The sequence below is a fragment of the Cavia porcellus genome, unplaced genomic scaffold, assembly GCF_034190915.1.
Source record: "Cavia porcellus strain 051 isolate PalLab524CR breed Dunkin Hartley unplaced genomic scaffold, mCavPor4.1 scaffold_31, whole genome shotgun sequence".
Taxonomy (NCBI): domain Eukaryota; kingdom Metazoa; phylum Chordata; class Mammalia; order Rodentia; family Caviidae; genus Cavia; species Cavia porcellus.
Window position 1 is genome coordinate 33,836,453 of NW_026947514.1, and position 23,189 is coordinate 33,859,641.

Below are 23,189 nucleotides of genomic sequence, written 5' to 3' on the forward strand. Positions count from 1 at the left end.
TTTTGCTTTTCCCTTCCTTCTTTTCTCCATTCCTCCATCCTAGTTTCTCTTTCCTTTTGAAGTTTCTTCCCATTTTACAGTATCTGTTGTACAATGTGGATCTTAATTTTTCTTTCGTCTTCTCACAGTAGGGAGACAATACTATGTTTACACATGTGACTCTGATTTATTTCACTTATGAGTATGGTCTCAAGTTGCTTCCATTTATCTATGAAAGTCTCCAGTTTATCCTTCTTTGCGACTCAGGAGTACTCCGTTGCATAAAAAGATCACATCTTTTTTTATCCATTCTACAGTTGATGGCATTTGGGTTGTTTCCAAGAACTAAATTACAATATTGTGCTGCTATAAACATGGGTGCACATATATCGCTGTAGTATGATGTTTTTAAGTCTTCTGGCAAGACATTCAGAAGGGGCATACCTGGGTTGAATAATACCTCTAATCCTAGTTTTTTGAGGACTTTCCACACTGATTTCTACAGTGGTTGCACTATTCTGCAGTCCTGCCAACAGTGGAGAAGGGTTCCTATTTCCCCACAGCCCCTCCAGCATTTGTTATTGATTGGTTTCTTGATTATAGCCATTCTTTCTAGGGTGAGATGAAGTCTCATTGATATTTTAATTTGTATCTCTTGAATGACCTTTGATATTGAACATTGTTTCATGTGTTTATTTGCGGTTTGTATTTCTTCATCTGAAAAGTATATATTCATCTCAGATGCCCATTTTTGAATTGAGTCTTTAAATCTGGGAGGGCTGATTTTTTTGGAGTTCTTTATATATTCTTGATTGATCTGGCCTGCGGATCAACCTGTGGGGTGTACCTGGAGGGGGAACGGGGATTAAATAAACACATGGGGGAGACAGAGAGAGAGAGAGACTGAGGCAAGTTGAGAGAGTCCAATCAAGCCCCGTTTATTCCGGAAGTGATTACATCTTTTATTGGTCAAGGGCAGGCTGGTGGGACAGGAAGAGGCTATGGGGATGAATACAACAGGGTCATCGTCACATCTGGGTATGTGACGTAAGCAGGAGAGGATTATGGTTAATGTAGGCAGATGCATTGTGCCCATAGGAGAGAGAGGCAGGGAGGCAGCAATGGGCTGTCGTGTGGCTCCCTACACTTGATAGTAATCTTTGTCTGAGGAAAAATTGGTAAACATTTTTCCCCACCTCATGGATTGTCTTTTTACTCTGTCAGTGGTTTCTCTTGCTGTGCAAAAGCTTTTTAATAAGATGAGATCTCATTTGTTGATTAGATGTGGTAGTTCCTGTGTGATTAGGGCTCTATTCACCAAGTCTTTGCTTAGACATCAATGTCTTCAAGAGTTTCATCTATTCTGTCTCCTAGCAGATTTAGTGTTTCTGTTTTAATATTTAGATCTTGGGTCCATTCTGAATTTAGTTTAAGCACATGGTGAAAGATATGGGTCCAATTTTAATCTTTGACATGTGAAAAGCCAATTTTTCCAACACTATTTTTTTTGTGTGCTGGGAATTGAACTCAGGACCTTGTGCTTGCCAGGCAGATGCTTGTGCCACTGAACTATATCCTTGGCCCCTTTCCAGTACCATTTATTAAAGATGCTATCTTTATTACAGTGAACATGTTTGGCCCCTTTGTCAAACATAATGTGGTTGAGTGTTTTTGTAGTAGTATCTGCATCTTCTAATCAGTTCCATTGATCTTTGGGGCTTTTTTCCCCTAATACCACACTGTTTTTGTCATAGTAGTTTAGTAGTATAATTTCAAGTCAAGGGTTATGATGCCCCCTGCCTTGCCTTTGATATCCAGGATTGCCTTTACTATTCTAGGGCTCTTCTGTCCCAGATAAATTTTAGGCCTTTTTTTTTTTTTTTGGTTTGGTTGGTTGGGTTTTTTGTTTTGTTTTGTTTTGTCTTTTTGAGACAGGGTTTCCCTATACAGTTCAAGCTGGGCCTTGAGCTCACTGTGTAGCCCAGGCTGGTCTTGAACTCACAATGATCCTCCTGCCTCAGTCTCCCAAGGATTACAGGCATGTTCCACCATGCTTAGCTGAATTTTAGGATTGTTTTCTCTAATTCTGTGAGGTGTATTATTGGAGTTTTGATAGGAATTGAATTAAATCTGTATCACAGTTTTGAAATTATGGTCATTTTCACTATGTTGATTCTTCCTACCCAAGAGCAAGGTATGTCTTTCCACTTTCTGATATCCCCTTCAATTTCCTTTTACAGAGTAATCTAATTTTCCGATAGAGGTCTTTTACAACCTTCATTAGATAAATTTCTAGATATTTCACTTTTGGATGCTATTTTGTTTTGTTTATTTATTTTGTCTTTTTGAGACAAAGTCTCACTATGCAGTTTAGGCATATCTTGAGCTCACTTTGTAGCCCAGGACGGTCTTGAACTTGCAATGGTACTCCTGCCTCAGCCTCCCAAGTGCTAGGATTACAGGCATGCACCACGATGCCTGGTTTGCATGTTATTTTGTTTCTCTACTTTATATCTCAGTGAGTTTGTTATTCATGTACAGGAATGCTATTAATTTTAAGTGTTGACTTTATATCCAGCTATGCTACTGATTTTGCTTATTAAATCTAGCAGTCTTTTTTTTTTAGTGGAGTTTTTGGGATCTTCTAAGTCATGTCACCCACAAATAAAGATAATTTAAATTCTTTCTTATTATTATTCCTTTTATTTCTTTCTGTTGTCTGCTGTAACTAAAGTTTACAGGGCTGTGTTGAATAAGAGTAGAGACAGTGGACATCCTTGTCTTGCTCCTGATTTTAGAGAGAGAGAGAGCTTTCAGTGTTTGTTCAGTTGGTATTTGGCTGTTGGCTTGTCATAGATGGCTTTAGCAGGCTGAGATAAAGGCCATCTATTCCAATTTTCTGTAAGATTTTTATCACAAATGGGTGCTGGACTTTGTCATCTTAATTGAGATGATCATATGATTTTTGTCCTTGACACTGTTAATATGGTATATTACATTTATTAGTTTATGTATGTTGAACCATCCCTGCATCCCTGGGGTGAATTCCACCTGATCATGGTGTCAAATCTTCTGGATGGCTTACTGCATTTTTATTTGCCAGTATCTTATTGAGGATTTTTGCATCAATGTTCATTAGGGAGATTGATCTGGAGTTCTCTCTCTTAGTTAGGTCCCTCTCTGGTTTTGATATCGGGTAATGCTTGCTTCCAGGAATGAATTTGGCAATATTGCTTTCCTTTCAATTTCATTAAAGTGTTTTAGTGGTGTTAGGTATTTTCTAAATTTCTTTTAGAATTCAGCAGTGAATCTGTCAGGATTGGGGATTTTCTTTGTTGGTAGATTTTTAATTACATCTTCAATTTCATTGCTTGTTATTGGTTTATTTAGAATTTTTATACCTTCTTGATTCAGCTTGGTAATTCATATGTATCTAGGAATTTGTCTGTTTCTTCTGCATTACCCTTTGTATTATAATACAAGTTTTCAAAGTACATATAGATGATCTTCTGGATTTCTGCAGGTTCATTGTGATTTTACCTTTTTAATTCCTGAGTGAATGAATTTGAATCTTTTCTTTTTTGATAAGGTTGCATAAAGATTTGTCAATTTTATTGAATCTTTCAAAGAACAAACTCTTTGATTCATGGATTCTTTGCATTGTTTTCTTAGTCTCCAATGCACTGACTTCTGTTCTAATCCTCCTAATTTCTTCCCTCATATGAACTTTGGGCATGGCCCGCTCTACTTTTTCTAGAAGTTTGAGGTTCAAAATTAAGTTTTTATTTGCACTTTCTCTGTTTTCCTGATCTGGATATTCACTGCTATAAATTTTCCTCCTAGGACTACTTTCATAGTGTCCTATAAGTTTTGGTATGTTGTATGGCCATTACAAATACAAATGTACAAACTGTCTAATTTCTTCTTTAATTTCATTTGTGACTGATTGGTTGTTCAGGAGGTTGTATTTAATTTCTCTGTATTCAGGAAGTTCTTGTGGTTTCTTTTGCCATTGATTTGCACTTTAATTTCACTATAGTCTGATAATATGCTTGGGATAATTTCAATCCCTTTGCATTTACTTAAGCATGTTTTGTGAGCTATTATGTGATCTATTTTGGAGAACATTCTGTGTGCAGCTGAGAAGAATATGTATTTTTATGTTGTGGGGGTGAAACTCTGTAGACATCTGTAAGTCCATTTGTTGAAAAGTTTGATTCATTTCTAATATTTCATTATTGATTATTTTGCTAGTTAATCTTTTTGTGATGGGGGTGTTGAGATTCTCCAATACAATAGTATTAGGGTTTATTTGATTTTTCATTCCTCTTAGTATTTTTATATAGTTGGGTGCACTAGTATTTGATGCATATTTATTTATGATTGTAATCTCTTCCATTTGGATTGTTCCCTTTATGAGGATGTATTGACCTTCTTTGTTTCTCTTAATCAGTCTTAGCTTGAAATTCACTTTGTTGGCAAACAGAATAGCTACCCTTGCTTTTTTCTGGGTTCCTGTTGCATGGAGTATTGTTTTCCATCCTCTGATTTTAAGTCTATCGATTCCTGTTTCAAGTCAATGTGTTTCATGTATGCAGCATACTGTTGGATCTTGCTTTTTAATCCACTCTGCCAGTCTGTGTCTTTTGATTGGTGAATTGAGACCATTAATATTGATGGTTATAACTGGTATGTATTGATTTATTCTTCTCATGTTATTTTCTTGTTATTGGCCCTCCTCTTTTTTTATTTCTCCCTCTGTTTAATTTTTTGCCTTGCCTGGTGAGTTCCTTCTGTTGGGATTCATGGAGCTTTAGTCCTTCTTATCTCTTTATAGAATGTCCTTCAAAACATTTTGGAATGCTATTTTGGTGGTTACAAATTTCCTTAGATGTTCTTTGTCATAAAAGTATCTTATTTTTCCATCAGTTTTGAAGAAATAGTTTTGTGGGATACATCAATCTGGGCTGAAGGTTGTTTTCTTTTAGAACTTGAAATACTTCACTTCAAACTCTCCTTGACTTGAGAGTTTGGACTGAGAAGTCAACTGTGATTCTGATGGGCTTTCCTTTAGAGATGATTTGTTTATTCTCCCTGACAGCTTTTAAGAGTCTATTCTTGTGTTGAATTTCTGGAATCTTGAGTACAATATACCTGGCTATAGATTTTTTTGATTGTAGCTAATTGGAGTTCTACATGGCTCACTTATCTGCCATGAAGTCTGTTAACAGTTTTTAATATCATTTGTGAGCTGGGTGTGGTGGCACACTCCTGTAATCACAGAATTTGAGAGGTTGAGGCAGGACAATTGTTTGCAAGTTGAGACCCATCTAGGCTACAAAGTGAGCACAAGGCCAGCCTCTACGCAAGTGAGACCCTGTCTCAAAAAAGACAAAAACAAATAATCATTTGTGGTATCTTCTGCATGTTCATTGACTCCAATTAATCTTAAGTTATTCTTTTCTCATCTAGCAGTTTCTGGATTGATTTTTCATGGTCCCTTGCTATTTTTGAGAAATCTTTCATGATTGCATACTGTAAGCCTGTCCTTTATATCTAAGATCTAGTCCTCGCATTAGCTTAATCTGCTTTGAATACTTTCAATGGACTTGTTATTCTTCTGAATATCTTCTTGAATCTGCCTTATGAATTCCATTTCTTCCCTATGCTGAGCATTCATGGATTCCATAATTTTCTTAACCTCATCTATTTTTTCTGTCTGTTTCTGCTCTAGTACCACTAAGCATAGTCTATTTTGGACACCATCTCTGCAATTGTTTGAGAGATCATTTCTGATTTGATGTTTTCTAGAGTCTCATTGAACTGTTTTGTTGTTACCACTTCACAAAGCCCAGGGGGGAGGTTTTCAGATTGTCCCACCTCATTGCCCTCTAGGTTTGTCTTTGGCAAACTGGATGTCTGGATTTGCATCTTGTTTAAATGTCTTCTCATTTTTTTTCCTTTTTTAGTTTAATTCCTGAGGTGATGTTTATAAATTTCCTATGGTGGGTTGCTTATTACTAGTATTTAGGACCCTCAGGTAATGACTATTTCTCTGAGCTATCTTCCAGGTGTAGCTGGTTTTGGGGTTTTGAGTCTGTTGGAAGATTCTACCTCTTCGATTTGTTGGAGCTGACAAATTGCTGCTTGTTTGGCCCCATTCCTGGTTCTTTGGCACTGTGTCACAGTGTCTGTCCCCCTTAGTCAACCTCAGTTATGGCATACCAGGATGAACAGCTGTTTAGGACAGGTATGTCACTTTTGGCTATAGTGGTACCAATAGCATCAAGTACAGCATAGAAAATGACAAACTGAGGTAACCATTAATTTGCCACTTTTAATTATATGAACTAGATTTGAGATTATTTTACAAAATCTTTCAAAACCCAGAAAATTATATGCAGTCCGTAATATGTGAATTTTGCCTTCACAGGTTAAAATTCAAAATGGGTTAAGAAGGAAATAGAGAAGTGGAAGAAGAGAAAGAGATTAGAAATAAGGTTGGAGGACAAAGAGGGATCACACTAATTTTGAGAAACTGATACAGAAGACTGGAGGGAAAGAGAAGGAAAAGGCAAAAAGAAGAAAATAACAGAACCACAAACCATGTTCACATTCCTATAAAAACAAGACGAAACATTGAAGGTAAAAAAAAATGAAAATAAAAACATAGCAGAACAACAACAACAAAACCATCACCCCAACAACAACAAAAAATGAGAAGGAAAAAAGTTCACTTTCAGATTTGTCTTTGCTATCACTGGTAGACAACATGTGGAGACAGAATTCTGATCCACACCGATCTACCTCAGCAGCCAGTTGCAGCTTTTCAGTGGGGTAGTGGAAAATCTCAGCAAGCCAGCACTTTCTGCCCAGACCAGATTCGTTCAGCCTGCAGCCATCTGCACACCTTCTGTAGACCTGAGCCACTAGTTGGAGCAGGCAGCAGCTCTGAGTTTTGAGCTCAGCTGGCCCCTCTGCTAGATGACTCCCAGCCAATTTCCCTCTTGCATGGGATGACTGAGCCCTCAGAACTCACCCCCAGGTAGTGCAGTCCTTCCTATCTCCCTTGCTATTCGTGTGGTGTAGGAAGGGAGAGGTGACAGATGAAGGTGATATCTCAACTGAATGCTGGTAAAGACAAGAGAAACGTAGGGAAAAAACTGCATCCACTCTCAGAGCCTCTGGATGTGTGTGAGGGGCTGGATGTGGCGCTAAGCCAGGTTCGTTGTCTTTGTTCACTGAGTGTTTTTCTCTAGGTTATGAAGGGAGGTAAGCAGCTAGGAAAGGACCTTGGAAATCCGCAGGTCCTTCCTTTGAAGCCATAGGCGCCCCCATGAGGACACAGACACTTGTGGTAGACAGGTATTTGTAACTTTCTCACCTTACTCAGTGCTCCTTGGTAACAGGCATTGAGCTGACTATGAGGATGCCTCTTGGGAAACCCATGCACCTCATTTGACAATTGCTAGTGGGAACATTCCTTGCTTAACTCAAATCCAAAATCCCATGTATCTACAAAGATGGTACTCAATCTATCTTGAGTTTGACTAGTAGGCTGACACATAAAGAACGGGATGTTGAACTCTGGAAAGATATTAGAAAGTATACAAAGCATTTAGAATTATGGGAATACACAGATGATTTGCTAAAAACAAGTATTAAATATTAGAATCCAAAATCTATGTCTAATTACATTGTTTTTTTGGACCGAGATTGAACCTCACACTTGCCAGGCAAGTACTTATGCCGCTGAACTAAATCTCTGGCCCTGAATTATATTATTTCTTATGGGAATAATTCACTCCATACTCATCAGCTTCATCATAGTTTCTGGGAGGAACTAACGATGAGTACCCAGGTATAACTGCATATCCGTTTTGTTATTATTCTTTTTTTTAATTGATGTGTAACAGTGATAGAGCTATAGTGACTCCATTTTCTTATTGTACTACATTGCAGCTTGTAGATAAACTTTAGATAAGCTCTTCCTTGAAATCCTCTTCCCAGTTAACCACAAAGCCACAAAGGAAGAGAAACAGACACTTATAGCACAAAATGGTCAGGGTGACCATTAGCCACATTCTGTGACAAACAGACCAGATGTCTGGGAAAGGGTCTTGTGAGGATCTTGTGACATTCCACAAAACGATGTGGTGTAATGTGGCTGCTGTGGTGACCGAGGGACTCAGTAATGTATAAAAACGCTGGAGAGCAAAAGCTCAAGGTTGGTGTAAGATGAGTTGCTGAACACCCTCTTCACACTGAAGAAAGCTTTCTTGTATCTGTCCTTGGCCTCCCATGAGTGTCTCTCATGTTCTGCTGTAAAAACAGCAGCTCTTTATATACCAAGTTGCTCTCTGTACACACGCTGTAAATGTGCCATTCTCACTCCATTTCTAATCCTTGCCTTGTGTATAGTGGTTTATGTCATAAAGATTTTGGGTAAAAGTGTTGTACTCTAAGAAAACAGCTTCGTTATATGTGTATTACAGCAAACCTGCAAACGTGGCTTACTAAATGTTTTTTTTTATCCTTTTTCCCTAACTGATATGTTAAGTGACCTAATTGATATGTTGAGCAATACTCTCCTCTGTAAAGAATTGCAAGAATCTCACCTAATTGATATGTTAACCATTGTTGCCCTCTCCAAACTACAGAAGTTGTGCTAAAACAAGCTAACAAGGGTTGTTAATCACTGTTAGGCGCCTCTATTCTCCGCTAAAGAGCTAAAGAAAACTAGAATGGCCCATTAATTTACACTTGTTTAAAGTAACCTGCTTGTGTGCAGAGAGATTTGCGTATGCGTTTAACCCTTTACCCTGACCTTGACACATAACCACCGTTTTCTGTTCTGTATGGCGCCTTATTGTCTCCCTCTCCCCTCACCTATCTATCTAGGCCATAAAGAATTTGGGTTTCTGGTGACCTCTTCCCGACCTGGTGATGATCTGTCATAAAATGAGCCTGCCTCAAATTTTAAGAACTGTTTAGCTTCAAAGAAATTACCGGGAAATACTATGGCCCAAACCCCAATCGGTGCTTTCCTTTTGTTCTGTATGCATCAAATGAGTTAGATATCAGATCTTTGTAAAACTTAAGTTTCAGCTTCTTGTAACTCTTTTTTTTTTTTATTAATTTTTATTTAAGGAGAAAAGAAAAGAAAGAAAAAAAAACAGTGAAGGGGTACAAGTTATACAGATTTACAGAATAAAAAAATGCGCAGTAGGAAATCACTAGTTAATGGATTACATATTGCCATCTTAGAAATAATTAAGTCACAAAATTAAAGCATTGTAGAGTGGACATTCCAACAATGATACTGCAAACAGTTCTGTTCAATGATCCAATAAAACTCTGTGCTATCATTTTCTATCTTATACATTTAAATATACATGCAGTTATATAGTTTAGAGCACTTTCTTTTCCTCTCTTTTGTACAGTGACTATTACACATTTTGGGTTTCATTGCTCCCACGGTTCTTGTTGCTTTTTTGGAAGAGAGTAAAACCAAATGTGACATAACAGAACAGAATCGGTCAAGTCAAAAGGGTGGACATAATAGATAATATAAAAACATAATACAAGGTGATCAACAATGGTTACCATAATGCCTCCTGCTATTTCTAATAGAATTGCCTATATCATTAGTTGTAATACAATTGAACAAAACCGTAAAGAATAAAACCGACAAAACCTAAACATTGGAGATATTGTAGGTCTTCAAAAGTAGATAAAAGTCAACGAGAATGGGCGTTATAATGAATCTCATTATCTTCTCAGCTGATACCTAAACTTTCGAACCTGATACTATCCAGCAAAACAGAATAGAGGAACCTCAGTCAAAAGCAAGATGGTGAGAGTAATACAGGGCTTCAAATCGAGATAATAGAAAGTCAAAGTGGGTTACTATATTATATCCTGCTATATTTTTCCCTTTAATTAAGTGGATAAAAATAAAAAAGTAAATAATGGAGTGGAGATTGAGAAAAAGGAGGGCATAACAGCGAAACAGGGCAGATCAAAACATAACCATTTAAGCAGAATAGTGTTTCACCACCAGCTAATCCTGACCCCAAAAATAGTTACCATATTGACTCCCTCCCTGAAGTCCTTGAGTACAACTTCATATACTGTAGCATTAAGTATATCAAAACAATGTGAATCCATTTAAGAGAATGACAGCATTATAGAGCATTTAGAATCGACTAACAGAAAATGAACAATGGTCTCTGTATAATCTCCTTGTCTTTAAAAGGTTTTTCCTTATACTATCGTACATAACAAAATCCAATAAGATACAACCTGTTTAGACCATTGGAGACAGAAGAACAAAAGCTAGATGAGACTTCAAAACAAGATGGTACTAAATCAGCATTACCTATTAAAATGTCATTTTCTCCAAAAAAAAGCTGTTCCTATCATCTAATCTTCTGTCTCATTTCTGTTGAGCTCTTTTTCTGTCAGTAGCTGTCAGTTTGTCTTCTTCATTTTGTTCTCTGCTCCATTCGTTGTGGCTTCCCCGCCCCTATTTCTGGGTTCTTTGTATTTTTCTTTTTTTAGAATATCCTGCAATACTTTCTGTAGGGTTGAATTGGTGGTTGCAAATTCCCCCAGTTCCTCTTTATCCTGGAAGCACCTCGTTTTTCCATCAATTTCCAGGGACAGTTGTGCAGGATATCTCAATCTTGGCTGGAGATTATTATCTTTCAAAGCTTGAATTATTTCTCCCCATGCTCTTCGTGATTTGATGGTTTGTGAAGAGAAATCTGCTGTAATTCTGATGGGTCTTCCCTTGTAAGTGATCTGTTTCTTGTCTCTTACAGCTTTTAATATTCTGTTCTTGTATTGAATTTCTGGAATTTTTATTATTATATGCCTGGGTGTTGCTCTGTTAGGGTTGTAGGTAGCTGGGGTCCTGTATGCCTCATACATTTGAGTATCTTTACCTTTTGCTAAATTAGGAAAATTCTCCTGGATTATTTCTGTGAGTAGCTTTTGTAGTTCACTTGTTTGTGTCCCTACTTCTTCTTTTATGTTCTTAATCCTTAAGTTATGGCTCCTCTTATCATCTTCTTGTCTTTGTATTATTGCTGTGTGTTTCTTTGTTATTTTTAAGAAGTTTTTCATTTCATTCTCCCATGTTTCAAGTCTGCCCTCCAATTCAGATAGTCTGTCCTTAGTTTCTTTCAAGCTGTTATGCCAGTCTTGGGTAGACTTCTTAATTTCTTGATAGTCCCTTTGCACCTGCTTCACATACTCAATGCTTTCTCTGTTTTCTCCATCAAGCAATTCTCCCCTCTTTTTCTGTTCTTCCATTCCACCATCTGCTTTTTCCTGGGTGGTGCTTAGCATTTCTCTAACTATTCTGCATACTTCTAGCTTCAGGTCATTGATAACTTCATTCCTGAATTGGTCTATGAGGCTCTCTAAATGGCGCTTAATATATATTGGTGCAGTGTCCACTATTGCCTGATTCTCAGGATTGGGGGTCGAGGAGCCTTTTTTGTTGCTTCCCTTCCCCATATTTTCTGTTCCTTATAAAATGTAATCTTACACAGGAGGCCCGGCTTCCCTGCCTGTCAGCCACAGCTTGATCAAATTGCGCTGGCTAGTTGTTCCCGCTCACCGCTGCGCCCCAGGGAGTTGCGGAGGAGGCAGCCTACGCGGGAGTCGGTCGCTCCTCCGGGCCACCGTCAGGCTCTGGGATCTGGGTTAGGCCAGCCTAGGGAGTCCGCGAGCAGCGTCCCTCCGGCCAGGTACTTTTCACCAATCCCGTCCGAGAGGGAATCGTGCGGCTGCAGTTGCCACCGCGCCCTGCTCTTACAGGACTGCCCGCGCCCAGAAAAACCTCCGCTGGAGTCAAACTGCGGTAGGGAGTCAGTTCCTCGCTCACCTCGTCATCAGTCAGCCTTCCTCCCTGTCCGTCGCGTTTCCGACTCCGTTCGGAGACTCCCGTTCCCAGAGCTCGGTAGTCGCGTCTCTCCTTGCCAAGCCGCTGTGGATCAGGCGCCGGCCGCCGGGCGGGGCGGGAAATCCAAACCGCAGTTTCCGATGGCGCGGGAACTACTCCCGTTCCCAGAGCTCGGCAGTCGCGTCTCTCCTTGCTGAGCCCCAGCCGCTGTGGACCAGGCGCCGGCCGCCGGGCGGGGCGGGAAATCCAAACCGCGATTTCCGATGGCGCGGGAACTACTCCCGTTCCCAGAGCTCGGCAGTCGCGTCTCTCCTTGCCAAGCCGCTGTGGACCAGGCCCAGCTTCTTGTAACTCTTGACCCCTTCGCACCCACTAGCGAAAACGAGCTGTCCTGGGATAATTAACTTCCCCACTTTCTTCTCCAAATATTGCTGCAGATGTACCACTCCGAGATAATGTCAATCTGTAGGATGGGAGTAATTTGAGAAACACCAGGAACTCCCGAGATTGTCAGAGCTAAGTGGACAGCAATACAGTTTCCAGACTTGGGTCAACAAGTTTGATGGCTCTGCAGATTTCTTTTTTTTTTTTTTTTTTTTTTGTCTTTTTCTTTTTTATCAGTACCAGGGATTGAACTCACGACTGTCTGCTTGGAAGGCAGGCGCTTATGCCGCTGAGCTAAATCCCCAGCCCTGCTCTGCAGATTTCTTTGTCTCCCCCCCCCCCCACCCTTTTCCTCCAGCCTCTTTTTAAAGTCCTCCCTTCAGTCTCTGGGAGACAGTCTCCAAATTGGCTCCCGGAGACTGGTCGCCAGGCCTGGAAATAAAGCCTTTGCCACCTAAATTTTCGGTCTCTTGCCTCCTTGGATTTTATACCGGGGCCCAAGTTATAACAAAAAGAAACACATTTTCCTTTTTTGTTTGAGTCTCCTGTCTTACTTGAAAGATCTTAGCACTTTAACATTATTTAAAAATTCATCCAGCGGTTTTTCTTAATATCTTGTGGTTTCATTTTCTGTGTTTGTATCTTCCATCTATTAGAATTTGGTCTAAACAGTAAAGTAAGGATCATATTTAATTTCTTACTGGATTCCTAAATGCTATGATACTTAATTCCATGATTTCTTTTTACACTTTGTGAACCTGTAGCCTATGATTTTGTAGCAATTAAAGTTTTCAGCAAAAAGGCCTATGTCTCTTTAAAATAAGTGGTTTACTTTTATTAAATGAACCACTTGGTTACAAAACAAAACTAGACAAACATGCTCTGCTATAGAGAGCTCTTCCCCATCCTGCTCATGGTCCAGGAAGTTTATATTTGTAATCCCAAGGGAAAGCTATTAGAATTCTAGCCAATTGATTCCAATCTAACACTTCCAGTGCAAACCGTGGTATAAATAAAGACAGAATTATATGTCCAATTGATGGGGAACCAAAGGGGCCTAAGTTCAGCTAGGATGATCGCTAACCAGTACAAAGGCCTCATCCCAAGGCCAAATCCAACTTTTATTAATTCGCAGTGAGAGGAGTGTCTCAGGAATGGAGTGACTGTAAAGTGGAGAGAAGCGAGTTCCAAGGTGAACTGGGTTAGGTAGGAGGCCAGCAATCTCCTCTGCAATGTGCAGAGAGAAGGACATGCAAAAGAGTAATCTGCAAAACACAATTCGAGGTAGTATCTGCTTCAGCTTTGATGTGTAATTTTTTTTGATGTGTAATTTTTTATGCCCTGGGAAGTCATAGCTTCTTATCTTGAGGTTCAAGCCCAGCCAACAGCATGGAGCATGGCTCACACATGCTTCTTAGGAGCCAGGGTATCATTGACCTGTCCCTTGCTTCAAAGACTACATACACATCAGCACCTTGACTACACCAATTTACATTGCTTAAAGCCAATTGAGGAGATAAGGAAAAGTCCTAGCTAGTTCTGTGCATATCAATACATGGATATAGGACCAGGTTTAGCCTGGAGATAACTTCTCTGGTTTCAAGGAGAGTAGTCCAGGCAGTCCTCCACATTCTGCCCCATAGCAAAGCCATGGACTAACCTGATAGCTGCTTTTTAGGAACTTTCCATCAGAGGCAGCCATATACATAAGTCATAGAGATGAAAATATCAGAAAATTCACTGCCAGAATGAACTTGTTTGATATTTAGCCGTGACAAAGCACACATCACTTACAACACCTTTGAGAAGAGCTCTCTGTTCACTTCACCTGGGAGAATCACAGATCAGGTTCACAGGTCAGCCTTTCTCCCAGGGCAGAACAGAGGGATCTGAGCACCCTTGGCCTCCTCCCACTAAGATACTTGTAGTACCTAATACCCCTCCTGACAACCAAAAATGTCTGCAGGCATTGCAAATTTGCCCCCATTTAGGATTCACTGCCTTAGATGTATAGAGCCTATAGGAGATCACCAATATGTATCTTTCTTTCTTTCTTTCTTTCTTTCTTTCTTTCTTTCTTTCTTTCTTTCTTTGCTACAGATTGAAGCTAGGGACTCATGCATACTAAGCATGCACTCTACCACTGAGCTACACCCCTAGCCCTGGAATGTGCATCAATGAAAGGGTTTAGAGCAAAATAATGTTTTAGTTAGTATCCTGTGCCTTTGGCTTAGCTCCAGCCAAACTAATCTGCTTACTTTCTATACCAAGACATTAGTTGTCAGAGTTTTCTGGCACAATAGAGAAGCGAAAGGAAAGGAAATGTGGCCTTTTGAGGATGTGGAGAGGAGTGCACCGCTTGTGCGGCTGGGCGTTCTCCTCTGCCAGAGACAAACACGGTGGGAGGTTTTATGACCTCTAACTGGAAGCAGTGCTTGGGGCAGACATTGATGACATGCAAAGAACTGATTGGAATTCTCTCCATGCACATGGGAAAGGAAAGAGGAAGTTGTAATCAGAGCTGAAAGGGAGGGAGGAGGAAATGGTCATCAGGGTAAGTGTTGCTTTTGCTTTGGCCTTACATCATGTTAGAACACTGCCATAATGTCCAGTTACTTATACTAGGTCAGAAAGCTTTCATTAGTAACTGTTTGGGGTCTGGGATACTGTTCAATACTTTTACCTTTGAAACATTTTCCTTCTCCCAGCTTAATTCTACCTCTGATTACTCATTAGTCTACAGCCCCTGAGATCTATGTACACATAAGACATCAAAAAATACCTCTTAGGATTGGACTTCTGAGGTAATGTGAATGTTTTGTCAGAAAGGTCTGGGTTATATGGATCTGCGTACTTATCAAAACAGTAAATATACACTTAAGACAAGCATTTCATTATATGTATTTTTTCTTTTTTGAGACAGGGTCTCACTGTGTTGCCTACAGTGTCTAAGTCGGCCTTGAACTTGAAATTCTCCTTTCTCCTGCCTCAGTTTCCAAATTACCTGGGATTACAGGCAGATGGTATTGCAACCAGGTTCATAGTATGTAAATCTCACATCTTAAGAAAAAAAATTGAGAATAAATAACTAACTCTAACTAATGATATATATGCAGAAGGTTTTTTTTCTTTTTGTACCAGGGATTGAATTTATGACCTAACACTTGCCAGGCAGGTGCTTACACTATGAAGTTAAATCCCCAGCCCTCATGCAGAAGTTTTTAGAGGGGAAATGTGCCAATGTCTGCAATTTCCTTTGACAGACATTAATAAAATAAGGTGGATTAATGGATATAGGGAAGTAAAACAGACATTTTACTGTACTTGTTTTATATATATGATAAAATTCATACTGTAGAATGTTAATGTATATTCTGCATTGTGGGTACATGGATGTTTATGAAATCCTTTAAACTTTTATAAATGTTTGAAATTTTTCAGATTAAAATATCACAAAATCCAGGCTTGGTGGTGCTCACCTATAATTCCTACTGTAATTATAGCTACTGGGATGGCTTAGGCAGGAGGATTACAAGCTTAAAGCCAGCCTGACAATTTAGGGAGACCCTGACTCAAAATCCAATATGATAGGTAGAGTAGGAATGTAGCTCAGTGGCAGAGTATTACACTAATAGGCATGAGGGCCTGGTTCAATTCCCCACAATGCGCACACACACACACACACACACACACACACACACACACACACAGAGCTGCAAACACACAAACATATACATAGAAAAGTTCTGCATGGAGGTCTAGGCATGGTGGTGCACTCCTGTAATCCCAGCACTCGGGAGGCTGAGGCAGGAGGATCATTGCAAGTTTGAGACCAGGTTGGGCTACAAAGTGAGCCCAAGGCTAGCCTGAATCACATAGTGAGATCCTGTCTCAGAAAGAAAGAAAGAAAGAATGAGTTCTGCATGGAAAATCAAGAAACTTAACATTTCAGAATAAAAAATTGGAATGCATTTTCTTGTTCATGTTTTCTAACTTTCTAATATCACAGAAATTTTCTTCCTCTGAAAAAACTTTGATAATTTTTAGGTCCACCTTAAATATATATCTTCTTTGAGGTGCACCCATTTTAATCAGCCATTCCCATCTATACACTGTATTTTTCTCTTTGTAAAGCAGTCACAATAGTTGGATTCACACTTCAGTTGTGCAAATTGTTTGCTCCTTCACTCAAGGACAGAAACAGGGTCTATATTTTGGTACTCTTCCAGTACTAGAACTAAAACACACAATAAATGTCTCTGGTTGAGTTTACAATAATCTCATCCTGGTTATGAAATTCAAGAATATTAATACCTTAATTTATTTCCTTGAAGTTGTGAAAGTCATAAGAATAAAATTAGAGGTATAAACATCAAATCTAACCACAAAAAACAAAGTGGAGGCTTTGAAGGAGGCAGTCTCATGTAAACATGTCTGATAACAATAACTAGTCACAAAAGACTTCAGAATCCACAACACTGTTCAAGGACATCACAACCTTGCACAAAAAAATACTGCTCTGAGGACATGTGCCCAGCAACTGCCTGTTTAAACTCACCCTTGTTAGCACTGAAAAATAAAAAATAAAAATCACCCTTGTTATTAATACTATAAAGATAACCATGTCAAAATATCTTATGTTATTTCTCATTTCACCTGTGACAACCTCCTTAAATATGTGTATATAAGGTGGTTTCAACCTCCTTAAATATGTGTATAACTCCTTACAGTGTGCATAGTCCCATTGCAATGCTATTTTATTTCCAAATAAGGTAACTAATTCTTTAGACAATGCTCTCTGATTGTTATTGAAGTTGACACAATTTTGTGAATCCTGCAAGCTGTTAGTTCCCATAGAACTGAATGATGAGTCACTCCTAAAGTGGACAACTAGAAAAAGAACAGGGGACTGGGCATGGTAGTGCACAGTAATAATCCCAGCATCAGGAGCCTGAAGCAGGAGGATCACTCAGTGTTCAAGGCTAGCCTGGACTGTCTAGTGAGTTCAGGGCCAGCCTTAACTGCATAAGGAGAAGTTGTCTCCAACAAAAAAACAAATGAAAAAGAAGATAGGAGACTGAAGCAGGAGGATGGAAAGTCTGAGCCCAATGGAACAACTTAGTGACTTAGTAAGACCCCGTCTCAAACTTAAAAGGATCATGGCTGGAGCTCAGCACAAAGCTCTGGATTTAGTATCTAGTACTGCAAAAATAACTACATAAATGAATGAATAAATAAATACTTTAAAATTGTGCACCAAGGAAAGAAACAAAGTATACAACAAAAAAATCTAAAGGAATTCAATACTGCAGCTATTCTTTTAAATAAAGGATGGCAAATAAACCCAGCACTTAGACTTACCCTGTGACAAGATGGTCAGGGACAGAGAGGGAAAAGCTGCCCAAAGTTTTTATGAACTCAAGTGCCCACAGCAATTGGTGAAATTACAGACATCAAACATTAAGGCTGGTACAGAAAAAAAAAAACAATGCCTCCTGGACTACATACAAATGTTTTATAATTTTCTGGGATGGGAACATGGCTCAGTGGCAAAGGGCTTACCTGACATGTGCCAGATCCTAGGTTCAACCTTTAGCATTGAAAAATAAAAAATAAAAAGCAAGGGCTCAAAACTGTCTTCCAACAGAATTTCTCCAAAAATAAAATAAGAGAAAAGTACATGAAAAGATGCTCCTTGGGGGCTGGGGATTTAGCTCAGCGGCATAAGCGCCTGCCTTGCAAGCAAGCAGTCGTGAGTTTGATCCCTGGTACCGATAAAAAGGAAAACGACAAAAAACAAACAAACAAACAAACAAAAAGATGCTCCTTAGTCACCAAGAAAACACAAATCAAAACTACAGACAGACACTGCTTCACATTAACGTGGGGGTAGCTAAAATCAAATAGACACAAGTGCTGGCGTGACATAGAGAAACCTGAGGACCCTCATTTAATATTGGTGAAAATATATCATGGCATATCTGCTTTGAAAAATAATCTAGTAGTTCTTCAAAGGAGAAAATAATTTGAGACAATGTCTCACTATGTAGTTCAGGCTGGCTTCAGACTCATAGCAATCCTGCCTCAGCCTCCTGAGTATATGAATATATGAAAATGTATGTCTTCTCCAAAACTCATACTTGAATGTTTATGGAAGTATGATTCATACTATCCAAAGAATAGGGAAAAAATTGTACATCAACTAATAAGTGGATAAACAAAATATGTTCTATCCATACAGTGAAATATTACTTAGCTACAATACAGGAATAAAGTACTGATTCATGTTTCAGCATGGTGAATCTTGAGAACATGATGCTAAATAAAAGAAGCTAGATACAAAAGGCCACATATTGTATGAGTTAACTTATAGACAGCCTGTAATAGGCAAATCAGAGAGAAAGAAATTGATTAGTAGCTGTTAGCACCTACAGAAAGGGGAAAATAATGCTTAGTAAAGTGTATAGTGTTTCTTTTTGGTTTGATAAAACTCATAAAATCTATGGTAATGACGGTACATCCTTAATGAATATACTTTTTTTTAAAATCGGTACTGGGGATCGAACTCACGAGCACACGCTTGCAAGGCAGGCACTTATGCCGCTGAGCTAAATCCCTAGCCCATGAATATACTTTTTTTAAAAAAATTTGAGACAAGGTCTCATTATGCATTAGACTGAGTTTGAATTCACTATGTAGATGAGACTGGCCTCAAACTCACAGCAATCCTCCTGCTTCAGCTCCTGAGTGCTAAGATTACTATGTTAGTAATATTTCAGTTAAACACTTAATAAAAAATGAATGGCCTCACTCATAGTTACAATGAAATAATGTCAGCAATTTCAGAGAAAAATTGAAAGGCTAATTTCATTTGCAAAATATTCTAGATTCTTACCAACACTAGAACCATGGTGGATTCAAGATGGTTTAAACTCTTGATCTCTTGGTTGTGGAGACATAGTCTATGTGTCCCCTCCCTTTGAAACTCAGAGAGCTCTGTGCGACTTCCTTGGTGAATAAACAACACAGAAGGTACACTGTACTTCCTCCCAGATCCATACTTTAAAAGACTTCCTGTTCTTAAATAAATATCAGTTCTAGAACCTTAAGTCACTATGTAAGAAGTCCAACAATGCTACAGGGCAAGGCCTCAGAGAGGCCTTGAGACTAAGTCAGGGAGAGTATGTTCTCTGCTTCTAGCTATTCCCACAAAGCTCAAGACACATGAATGAGGCCTTCTTGGATCATTCAGACTCACTCAGACCTGGGGTCTGACCGCCTTCTTTATATATTAGCATGAGCACTGACAGCTTGATGCAGACACTGCCTCAGAACTGTATATTCCCAAGAAAACCACACTTTCAAAATCACAGAGGTCTTTTTCTTTCTTTCTCTTACTTTTTCTTTCCTTTCTGTCTTTTTTTCTTTTTTTCTTTGTCTCCTGGATGTGTCATTGTTTGCTTTTTTTTGGTTTTGTTTTGCTTTTATTTTTCTCATTTTCTTTCTTTTTTCTTCTTCTTTACTATTTTATTGAAGTTTTGGGAATTTTCCTTTGCCTTTGCTTTTTATTTCTTTTTCTTACTTTTTTCTTTCTTTATTCTTTACCTTTAATTTTCCTCTAGACACAGCCCATAATAGACCACATATGTTTATTAATACTTAGATGACTAAGAATTAATCTGAAATTACCATTGAGTTCTTTTCTGTCATTAGCAGAGATAGAATTGTTGTTAGTACATATTAGCTGCAAGTCAATACCTGGATTTTCTTAATATTTATGCCATAATTATGAATTTTTCTTTAGGATTAAGAGTAATATATAACTAATTCTTACATTAATATTCAATTTATGTACTACTACAGCTGGTTTGCTTGATATTCCCAAGGTTGCATAGTTGTTGCTTTTATGGGTTTTTTCCATAAACCAACACCCAGTTTACCTTTGTGACATTAATAATACTAGAGTGTGTCACTAGAGATCTTGGTGCTGAGCCAATTACACTGCATTCCCCCCTCCCAAATTTAGCCAAGGTGGCCAAATCTAAGAGCTGAGGCGAAGGACTGTACTTAGCCATAGCCAAAATACATCACTGAAAAGTGACTAAAGAGATATCTCTACCAGCAACAGTCTTTACACAACAAATGTCCACAAACCTCAGCACAAAACAAAACAAACAAGCAAAAAATTACAGACACATGAGAAGACAAAGCAAGAAAATGCCTTGTAAAACTTCCAAATCTCCCAAAGTCAATCAAGGGGAATTTTAAGGGGAGAATAACAAAGCCACACACCGAAATTACTTGAAAGAATAACAGAGGAGGTTAGAAAACAGACCAAAGAAAAACTCAGTGAGATCACAGAATATATGACTAAACAGATTACGAAAGTAATACCAAAATCATCAAGGAGATTTCAGAAGACACAATACAAAGCTAGATGTGCTAAACAAAATGACATAAAACATAAATGGGCAGTTTCTCAAAGAATTAGACCCCATGAAAAGGTTTCAATCAGAATTCCCAGGGATTAAAAATTATATTGAAAGTACAGTTAGTTAGCAAAAGCAACACGTGTGAGGATACAATTTCAGAACTAGAAGAGTGATTCCTTCCAGGAACAACTGCTTAAAGACAGGTTAAGAGCAACAAGAGAACATGAAAAATGGTGATAAATGACACACAGAAAACTAACCTAAGATTAAATTGAAATTAATGAAAAATCAGAAGATACCACAAAGGGTATGAAATATCTGGTCATAGAAATAATAGCAAAAAAATTCCCAAACATAAGGAAAGAAAGAAACATACAGATAAGTGAGGCATACAGATATCAATAGCCATGACCAAAATAGAACTCTGTGCCACATTATACTCAAGATGCCAGTTGTTCATCACAGGGACGAAATACTGAAAGCTGCTAAGAAAGGAAACAAACCATGTATAAAGGAAACCCCTTAGAATTACAGCAGAAACTGGGCATGGTAGCGCTCTCCTGTAATCCCAGCACTAAAGAGGCTAAAGCAGGGGATCATTGTGAGTTCAAAACCAGTCTGAGCTACAAAATGAGCTCAAGGCCAGCCTGAACTGCATAACAAGACCCTGTCTCAAAAAAAAAAAAAAAAAATATATATATATATATATATATATATATAGCAGTCTTCTCAACACAAACTTTATTCTAATCCTAAATGATAACTACCAATCCTGAATTACATATTTTGCAAATCTTTCCTGCAAAATTGCTAGAGAGATAAAAGATATTTTCATGACAAGAAACACCTCAAGAAATTCATGATCAGGATCCTCTTTCTTTCTTTTGGTACTGGTAATCTAACTCAGGACCTTACACTTGCAGGCAGGGGTTATGCTGCTGCACTGTAACCCTGGCCCCCCAAAATTCATGCTCACCGAAACAGCATTACGAAAAATTCTCAAGGCTATCCTAGAAAGAAGCAATGAAGCCAATAATATCTGTAACTCAGAAACAATGAATATGCCCATGGGGATAAGCAGCTAGGCAAAAGAAAGAAAGAAAGAAAATAATGCAATGACAAGAGTAAGTCAGACCTCTCAGTAATGACTCTCAATGTGAAGGATCCCAATTTCCCAATCACTAGATACAAATTGGCAGGGTAGATAAAGAAATAAAACCCATTGATAGGCACTACACAAGAAACACATTTAATTCAAAAAGAAATTCACAGATTAAAAATTAAAGGATATAAAACATTATTTCATGCAACAGGAAAATGGAAAAAAGCAGAAGTAGCTATCTTAATTTCTAGCAAAGTGAATTTCAAGCCAAATGATCATCTATACACATATATGCACCAAATACTGGCATATCCCGCTTCATAAAACAAACACATTAGACATAAAAAATCAGATAAATGTAAATACAATTGTAATAGGGAACCTCAGTACTCCACTGTCACAAATGGACAAAAATCAACAAAGAAATATGAGAATTGACCCAAACCTTCAAATGGATAGACTTAAAATATATCTGGAGATCATCTCATCCAACCACTACAGAATAAACATTCTTTTCAGTAGCACATGGAACCTTCTCCAAAACAGACAACATATGAGCCAATAAAGTATAAATGCAAGAAAGTATAAATACAAAAGAATCTAAAATATCCCATGCATATTCTCAGATTGTAGTGCAATGAAACTAGAAATGAATGGCAAAAGAAACCACAGAAAACACATGGAAATTAGACAACTTGAATAATCAGTAGGTCACAGATGAAATTAAGGAGGACAGTTCTTTCTTTGACAGTTCTTAGCATTGAATAATACCAGTATCACACACTGGATCCTTTGGAGCACAACGAAAGTAGTCCAAAGAGGGAAGTTTATAGTGGTGAACATCCACATCAGAAAAACAGAGCAGAGCTGGGTGTGGTGGCACTTGCTAATCATCCTAACACTCAGGAAGATGAAGTAGGAGGATTGCCTTGACTATGATGTCAGCCTAGGCTACATAGTGAATTCAAATCCAACCTGAACTACATAGCAAGACCCTGTCTGAAACAAAACAAAACAACCCAAACCCAGAGCAAACTCAAATAAATAACCAAATGATGTACCTTGAGGTCTGAGAAAACAAGAACAATCAAAATCTAAACCTAGTACAAATGCAAATAGGAGCAGAAATAAATGAAATTCAAACTAAAAAATACCAAAAAAATCAATGCATCAAAAAGTTGGTTCTTTGAAATAATAAACAAATAGACAATTCCTTATCTAATCTTACCAAAATAAAAAATGAACAGACACAAATCCATGCAACTACAAATTAAAAAAGGTAAAATCACAATATATTTTGCTGAAATCCAAAAGATCATTAGTAACTACTTGAGGAATCTGTAGTCTAATAAAAAGGAAAAGTCAGAAGAAATGGATA